Genomic DNA, 8,939 nt, shown 5'->3' on the forward strand with positions numbered 1-8,939 from the left:
ATGGCTTTAAACGCCACCACGCGTTCATTGTGTGTCAGGATTGTCCTCTGAGGTGAAAGTCATTTATTACATAAAAGATTCACGCAGCTTCTTCTACCACAGTAAATTCTGTTTTTACTGTTTATATTTGGTGCCAGTTAATCAAGAAGTGACTATGTTGTTCTCTTTGATTCGTTGGTTGGAACCGCTGCTTTATTCACATGTATTTTATGTGATATTCCTGTATTGCACATACATTTAATTAGCATTTTTTTGATGGAAACATAGCTATTGCCTACATTTCAGTCACACAAAGAACTAAGTCATGAGAATGGCTTGTCCTTTTTTATTGAATAATTAGCTTAAATTCACTGACCTTCGACAGGGACATGTACTGTAACTAGATTAATGGGATTGTTACTTGTTATTCATTCATTTTCTTTTCGGCTTAGTCCCTTTATTAATCTGGGGTCCAGAACGTTTTTACACAGCGGATGCCCTTTCAGCCGCAACCCATCTCTGGGAAACATCCACTCACACTCATTCACACATACACTACAGCCTACCCAATTCACCTGTACCACATGTCATTGGACTGTGGGGGACACCGGAGCACCCAGAGGAAACCCACGCGAACGCGGGGAGAACATGCAAACTCCACACAAAAACGCCAATTGAGCCGGGGCTTGAACCAGCGACCTTCTTGCTGTGAGGTGACAGCACTACCTACTGCGCCACTGCGACGCCTTATTACATTACGTCGCCTTAGACATTCTAAATGTCATATCAACCTCTACCACTTGATCAATAAAAAAGGCAGACACACAAGTGCACTTTTACATCTATTAACTCAATTTTAGAAATGTTATCTTAAACTGATCAACGTGTGTAAAAGTAGGAACCTTAAATTAAACATTTCCACTGAACATTGAGTGAAGGTTATATGCATTCTTATTTTGTCAAATGTGTTGTAGAAACTATGCAGTAGCCCATTTTATGTTTAATATGTTTAATGCAATTACATCTAATAACTTTAAAATTACAGCCAATTCCCCACTTTTTCAAGTGAAAAGTCTATAAACGTCACACATTACATTAATTATTTTATTATACTTAAATATTTAAATACTTTAAATGTAAACACAGCTGTTTTCCTACACTAACTGTCTCTGTTTCGCTGATGCAGTGGTGTTGCTTTTTTAAATATATGCGCATATTTGCTATAACTTTGAATGAGCACATTAAGTTCAGCTGGAGAAAGAAATGCTGATCTCTTTTTTCAGATGTTGCCATGGTGACTCGTAATATCTGCGCTCCATTGATAATGCTTTTTTATAGTTGCAGTGTACGTGTTTAATTCTGAGTTGATTGACCTAACTCAGATCAGCTATTCTGAAACCGAAAACTCTTGAGTTTTTAATCTCTCTGTAAATCAACTCAGAGTTCAAGTTTAAACTCCGAGTTAGTTGAACCTCCTTACTGAAACAGGCCCCAGGTCACTTCATGTGTTTTTTCAGAACAGAAAGCAAATCGCAACCGCGCAATCAATTGGGTTTCAATTGGAATCAATTGATTTGGGTTGAGGGGTGGTGAGCAGGGACTTGTGTCATCTTGCAGGGCCATATGCATCCGCGTATAGGGCAGATTGCTACTGATTATAATTCTTAATACCAATAATAAACAAATATTTTTCAGACACCTATTTAGGCCCACCTGAACAAATGAATTGAGCATAAACAACATGAAAGCCCAAACCCACCCTGCCTTGTATCAACAGTTCAGAACTTCAGGCTTCTAGTGGTGTAATAGTCTGGAGAAGATTAGACTCTTTGGTACCAACTAAAGGACATTCAAACACCACATACCCAAGTATAGTTGCCAACCACGAACACCCTTCTATAACCCCACTGACCCATCTGAGGTTGGCTACTTCCAGCAGGAGAAAACAAAAGTCAAATCTGGATTCTTAAAAGCGAGTTAACCATTACTCAAATGGCGTACACAGTCACCAGACCTCAATGCAACAAAGAAGCCATGAGGAATCTTTCCAGCATCTTGAAATCAAATCATTTAATGTATTATTTATTTTACTGCATTTTATAAAACATCCCTACATTTCGGAATTGGGGATTTTAATATTAAGAAAACAATACTCCAAGAGAAGTACAGTAGCAGCAGTTAGTAATAGTTTGTAGTTTGCATTCAGAAATTTAATCTAACCCATGACACAGCTCCTCGCTAATGCCATATTGTTTGAAATAGTCATCTATGACTGGCATAAGTCATATTCTTACTGGTTTAGTAACCAGTGCAAATGCTAACTGTTTTTCAAGAGCTTGGCAGAACGGTCTAAAGATAGCTACCATGATGTGCAGAAGTTCCAGAGAAATATGAGTCACTACTTCCTGCTCTGTTTTATAACATTTAGCTTATGGAATTTGACATAAATCCCTACTTCTAGATCTTTACCTTAAAGATGATAATATCACTTTCAATACAAGAGTCTGATAAATATATCATTATTTTAAATTAGATGAAGCATTTTGGATTATACAGATGGCAATTCTCAGATAAAGACAACATTAAAGACGTTTGGCAAGGTGTTGAGGGGAAATTTTCTGCATTTGATGTCTTTTTTTCTGCTGTAAGATGTGGTATGAATACCAATAACGTAAAACTGACAGCCTCACTTACGTGGTTTGATCTTAAAACCACTGAAACTTGCTTTTTCCCCTCTCCGGTTGTGAAGGCTTGATCTATTCATGTAAAGCTTCCGAAAAATTTGATGTCAAGTTAGAGGCATGTCGCCCTATTAAGACAACACTAAGCACAAAAATAGTAGTATGGTAAACTCCTTAAAAATACTATGGTAGCACAATATTGATGACATTAGGGGGAAAAGGGGAAAAAGCATTGTTGAAAGGAAAATATAGGGCGATTTGTGTTCGTGATATCAGTACATGCTCATATTTCCCCCTTTTCATCTGTTTATCTGTTCATAAATACCGCAACTCGTATAAAAAATTCACTATCACCACAGATTTTTTTTCTATCTTGATAGTATTTGAACCACAGGTTGTTTATACCACTGTTTCTGTGGTTTGTACGCTCAGAATCCAGGGCTGATTCACGTGTTTGACACACACACACGACAAGCACTCAAATTCTGGGGTGAAAATTTTAGGTTGTTTTTTTTATGTTGGAAAATGTTTGCTGAAATATTTTACAATGCTGATAACAGTCTCACAATGTGGCAGTTTGCACTGATCTTGTCAAGAATTCTATTCATTTTAGTAAATTTTGGTGGTTATGAATATATTACATAAGATCTATGCTCCGTTGCATCATATTTTCCTCCACCTTCCTGCAAACAGACACCTGCGTATCACCTCCAGCATACGGTACAAACACCTCTGCCTTTAAAATAACACTTTTTTTTTGTTTGTTTGTTTCTTTGTTTAATGTACTATTCAACATGTTTTTAACTTAAAATACTTGATAGAAAGGAGATTTTAAACATATTTAAGATTTTACTTTCTAAGGTGAATTTCAGATGTGTTTGCTAAAAATAACTCTTAATACTTTAATAATTCCTGAAATTTGTGACATTTTGTTCAGCAGATTACTTTATCGAGAAACGTGCAAAAGCACTAAATAAATAAATAAATAAATAAATAAATAAATAAATAAATAAATACGCAAATATATAAATAAATAAGTAAATAAATCCATAAATTCCTGCATAAATAAAATACATAAGCAAATAAATAAATGTATATAAAAAATTCCTCAAATTCCTGTATAAATAAATATTTAAATAATTAATAGTGCGGGCAGGTAAATAATTAAATAAATTACACGAATGTTGGGGAAATAAGAAAAGGCTAAACTGAAAGTTAATTTTTCCCCCTTTCAAACTGTAATGTGAATGGGATGCTGACAAGGGAGGTACGGATCTAAACGCAGGTTTATTAAACAAAGATGGTCAGGCAAGCAACGGTCAACACAGGGGCAAACAGATGTACATAACAGGTGAATGGTCAGTACAGGCAGGCAGCAGACAATGTAAAACAAACAAAAAGCAAGGTTCAAATACGGAAGGCAAGGCAAAGAAAATGAATCGTTATGTTCACAAACAGTATAACATGACTCAGCCATGAAGTGTGTGTGTGTGTGTGTGTGTGCTGTGTATATAGTCCTTGGAATCAGTCCTTAATGATCCTTTGGCTGTGAGTGTGTGCAATCAGCGGAACCTGGAACAGGTGCATGTGAGCGGTGCATGACTGGAACTTGTAGTCCATTTAATGGCGGAAATGTAGTCCGTTAGTGTTCTGAGTGTTTACCAGCAATCTGCCAGGATTAGATCGCTGGTGATTGTGAAACAAATGTTTATTCATTTCTTGAATGTAGTTCTGTATTTACTTTTCCTCAGGTCAACATAATGAGGATCTATAAATAACCTTTTAAAGGGGGATAAACTTTCAGTTTAGCATTTTCTTATTCCCCCAACATTTGTGTATTTTATTCAATTATTTACCTGCCCGCAATATTAAATATTTATTTATGCAGAGGTTTGTGGATTTTTATATACATTTATTTATTTGCATATGTATATATTTATTATTTTATTTATGCAGGAATCTATGGCTTTATTTACTCATTTATTTATATATTTGCATATTTATTTTTTTATTGTTTTTGCAGGTTTGGTCCTCCATACACTATGAAATACAACAGTACTGCACACAAAATTCTTTTTACAACAATATTTAAATGACGATTAAAACATAATTTTCCTTTTTTCTTTACTTTCCTTTTCTTGTGTAACTTCAATAATAAATTATTATTTTGCGTTAATCAACAGGATGTCAAGACGCTGATATGCATATGTGCAATATGTCAATGTATAATTAAACATCTGTTAGTTTAAGCAACACAAACAAATACTGTAAAACATTTATTAATGTTACTCAACTGTTATGCCTTATCAAAAAAGTGGTATTCAAATAATACCCTCTCCCTCAAAGTAATATATTACTGCCTCTTCGCTGCTTTAAAAAGTAACACTGATCTGTTTATTTTTGGTATTGTTGGTCAAGTTATACGCCGCTCTCACATAGGTTGTATTTTCAACCCACACATATGCACGCATAACTTAACACCTACTCAAGACCCAACAAACACCTTTTCTTTGCGGTCTTGCATGTTTGCATGTTTTGCATGATCGTCAACCCTCCCCCTTTTCCTTCACCAAGACAAACTGACCTTTACCAGAGCAGCAAGTTACACATCTCGTCAACACTTTGAGTTTCTGTTCTGATACAGAATTAAATGTCACTTGCTCTTAGTTCATTTGGACTGCTTTATTTCACTACTTTGCATTCTCACTTTTACCTACATGACAGAACTGTTAACCATATATGGCACCAAACAGTTTACAATTTTTCCATTTCCTTTTTTTAAAGTTACATATGCAGAAGCATATGATATTAAAAGAACACGCCACCTTTTAAAAAAAAAAAATAGACTTATTTAACGAGTTAACAACTCTGGGTCTGGCAGGAGCACTTTTAGCTTAGCATAAAACATTGAATCGGATTAGACCATTAGCACCTTGCTTAAAAATGACCAAAGAGTTTCGATAAATTTAATGCTGGACTCTTATGTAGTTACATCATGTAAGACTGACAGAAAACAAAAAGTTGCTATTTTCCAGTCCCATTAAACTAGGAACTATACTCTCATTCCGACCTAATAATCAAGGAACTTATTATGGCTGCAATGTTATTACAAAAAAAGTGTTTCTTTGACATGTTTCTAACCCTTACGTGCTGTTGGGGATGTTTTCATCCACTCTGAGGTGATTTTGAGGCTTAATTTGGCCACAACTTTCCCTGTGTTTCAGCAGATGGAATGATTTTTGGTGACAAATCTTATTTTTACACATATTTTGGGTAAATGCCTTGAAATTATTCCAAAACTCAATAATTCACTACTCTTTCATTTTGTTAGTGGCTATTTTAGCCTCACTGACTTCCATTATAAAGACACTTTTTGATTGCTAAGCCTTGACACCAAATAATCATGCATTCTTTATTTTTGGTGGTTTTCCCTGTTAGGAAGAGGTACAATTTGTTTTTTTTAATGTTGATCATCATTCACAATGCAAAAAAAGCTTCGTTTCTGCCTTTTATTTGGAGTATAGTGTGTGTTTGTACCTAAGAGAGACCTTTGCATACTTACTTCAAAATTAAGCACCTCAGCTCTCAGAACATAATAAACATAAGTGTATTTATGCACGCACCCTATAATTCGCAGTACTACTACATATAACTCCATATAAAAGCCAGAAAGCTTTTTTTGCACAGGCCTATCAAAAGGATTATTGATGCCAACTGATGATCAACAGTAAAAATTTTACCTCTTCCTTATAGGGTAAACCACCAACAGTCAAGAATGTATGATTATATAGTGTCAAGGCTTTGCAATCAATAAATGTCTCTATAATGGAAGTCAATGGGACAAAAACAGCCACTATCATAATGATAGGGTAGTCAGTTTGAACAATACACAGCAATGGTTAAGCAATATTAGCAAAATGCTTGACCATAGTGTTCCAAAACACGCTTGTAGCCATATCTCACATCTCAGCCTAATAATGATAATGGGGATATCAAAAAGGTGCAACGTCCTGCTGGGTTATGGGTAGGGACAGACAGAATCTGCGAACATTTTTTGCTATTTCTGCGCAGAATTTTGTAAAAAAATCTACAGATTTATGCGGAATGATTTTGGGAGTATCATAACAAACCTAATATATGAAATAAAAAATACCTTTTTAACTTTTATTTAATGTTTACAATGCAAATCCAATTAGATCCACTTATTTGGTAAACAAAGCAAATCTCTCATATAATATCTCTACTAAAATACAGAACATATGACTTTACTAACTGTATTGTAAATAAATCATATAAACATTTTCATATCTGTCAAAAATACTACTGAAATTGAAAATACTACTAGTTCAATGAATATTCAATGTGAATGTTTTGATCCTCTCTGTGTATTTGGTGCAATGGTTAAGGGTTTAATTAACAACCTTATTCAACAGTTTCTTCTCCTCAGTGTCAGTTTAGGATGCACATTCACATATTGTGCTAGGACACGGCATTCACATGTACCTCAGATGTACCCGTTTCAAACAGATTAAGCTACAAGCGGGCATCCCAAGGGGGTATTCTGTAAACATCAGCTTTCTCTAAGTGGTCTCAAGAGAAGTTGGAATAATTCATACAACATGGTGAAAGCAATATGAACTGACACTTTATTATAGAACAAACATCAAACTTAATCATAAATTCAATACACCCTTATTTGGCCCCTATAAGAAAATCAGGGGGAAATAGTCTAAAAGTTTCATGCATGCCCAGTTTTAACAAACTCATACATTTTTACTGTTTTAGTAAATAAGTGTGTTGACTTTGACCAGGGGAGCCAAAACATGATCCTGGAGGGCCAGTGTCCTGCATATTTTAGTTCCAACCCCAATGGGGTACATGCACACATACTTTTAATTTTAAGACAGCCAGCCCTAGGGCTGGGCTATTTGACCTAAGATCAAAATCTCGATTTACTGAACATAACTTGATTTAACTTGATTATGATTAATGAACGATTATTTTGTTTATTTCTTCTTTTTTTTGCCCTCACAGTTCAACGACAAGTTTAGTAAACATGCTCACATATGGAGGGTGCATGCCTTGATTTTAAAATAATTGAAGGAAACACACACTATTTACTATCTATGATCATATGTTGAACATTGGCCAACTGAAATTAAAACACACATTGCCTAAAACCAACAGTCACTATTTTCTTATTAAAAAGTGAAAATAAATAACTTGCACTTTTGGAAACAAAATTGATTATTTTCAATGTTTTTCATAATAAATTCAGAAAATAAGCAGTATCTCTTCTAAATAAAATAACTGTAATATATGAAACAACTGTTACTGTATATTCTGTAAATAATATTTTAAACAGTGCATTTCTTGCATGTTCTGTAAACAAATATTTTAATGTAAATAATAATTTTAAGTCTCAAGGCACCTCTGGCGGAGCTTTCAATCATTGTCAATGTAGTGCAATGTAACAGAGTGGGGTCACGTGACTCCACATGTGGTAGGGAAAGTAATTGAAAAATAAAATCGACCTGGAAAAATGAGATTGATTATAGGTTCTGAATGTCGATTTTGATTACTTTTCGATTGATTGCCCAGCCCAAGCCAGCCCAACAGATTCTGGTGAACTGGCTTTTCCATTACAAAATCACCACTTTTAAGATCTGTTTTCCTTAAAAATAAGTTATCTTCATTGCCCGATAGATATAAGATGTAAAGTGGGTCTCAGATTGGACAAGAAGCACTACGTTAAATTCCATTTCCCCCCAACATCTCTTTAAAATATGAAAATGCATCTTACCCCAGTATATTAAGTGAAGTTTAGTTATAAACAAATTTCAAGAGGATCACATGCTTATGATTGCTAGCGGCTGGATCCACATTATCTAATTCTCAATGCACAAATCAGATGACTCCTAAGCTACTACAAATACCCTGGGTTACGTACCACCGCTATCTTCGTTTTGAAGAATCCCCCCATCCACCCCTACTCCTCCTTCTTCCTAGATGGGTGACACGGTGGCCCAGTGCTTAGCACTGTTGCCTCACAGCAAGAATGTCTCTGGTTCTAGGCTTTACCAAACCAGCAGACATTTCTGTGCGGAGTTTGCATTTTCTCCCCGTGCTCACGTGGGTTTCCCCCGGGTTCCTCGGTTTCCTCCCACCATCCAAAAAACATGCAACATAAGTTAATTGACTAATCCAAACCGGCACTATAGACATGCTCCTAGTAAATGGTTATCTCTCAAGAGCAATCACTGGCTGTTCATTGGTTAT

This window comes from Danio aesculapii, chromosome 3 (assembly GCF_903798145.1).
Source record: "Danio aesculapii chromosome 3, fDanAes4.1, whole genome shotgun sequence".
NCBI lineage: Eukaryota > Metazoa > Chordata > Actinopteri > Cypriniformes > Danionidae > Danio > Danio aesculapii.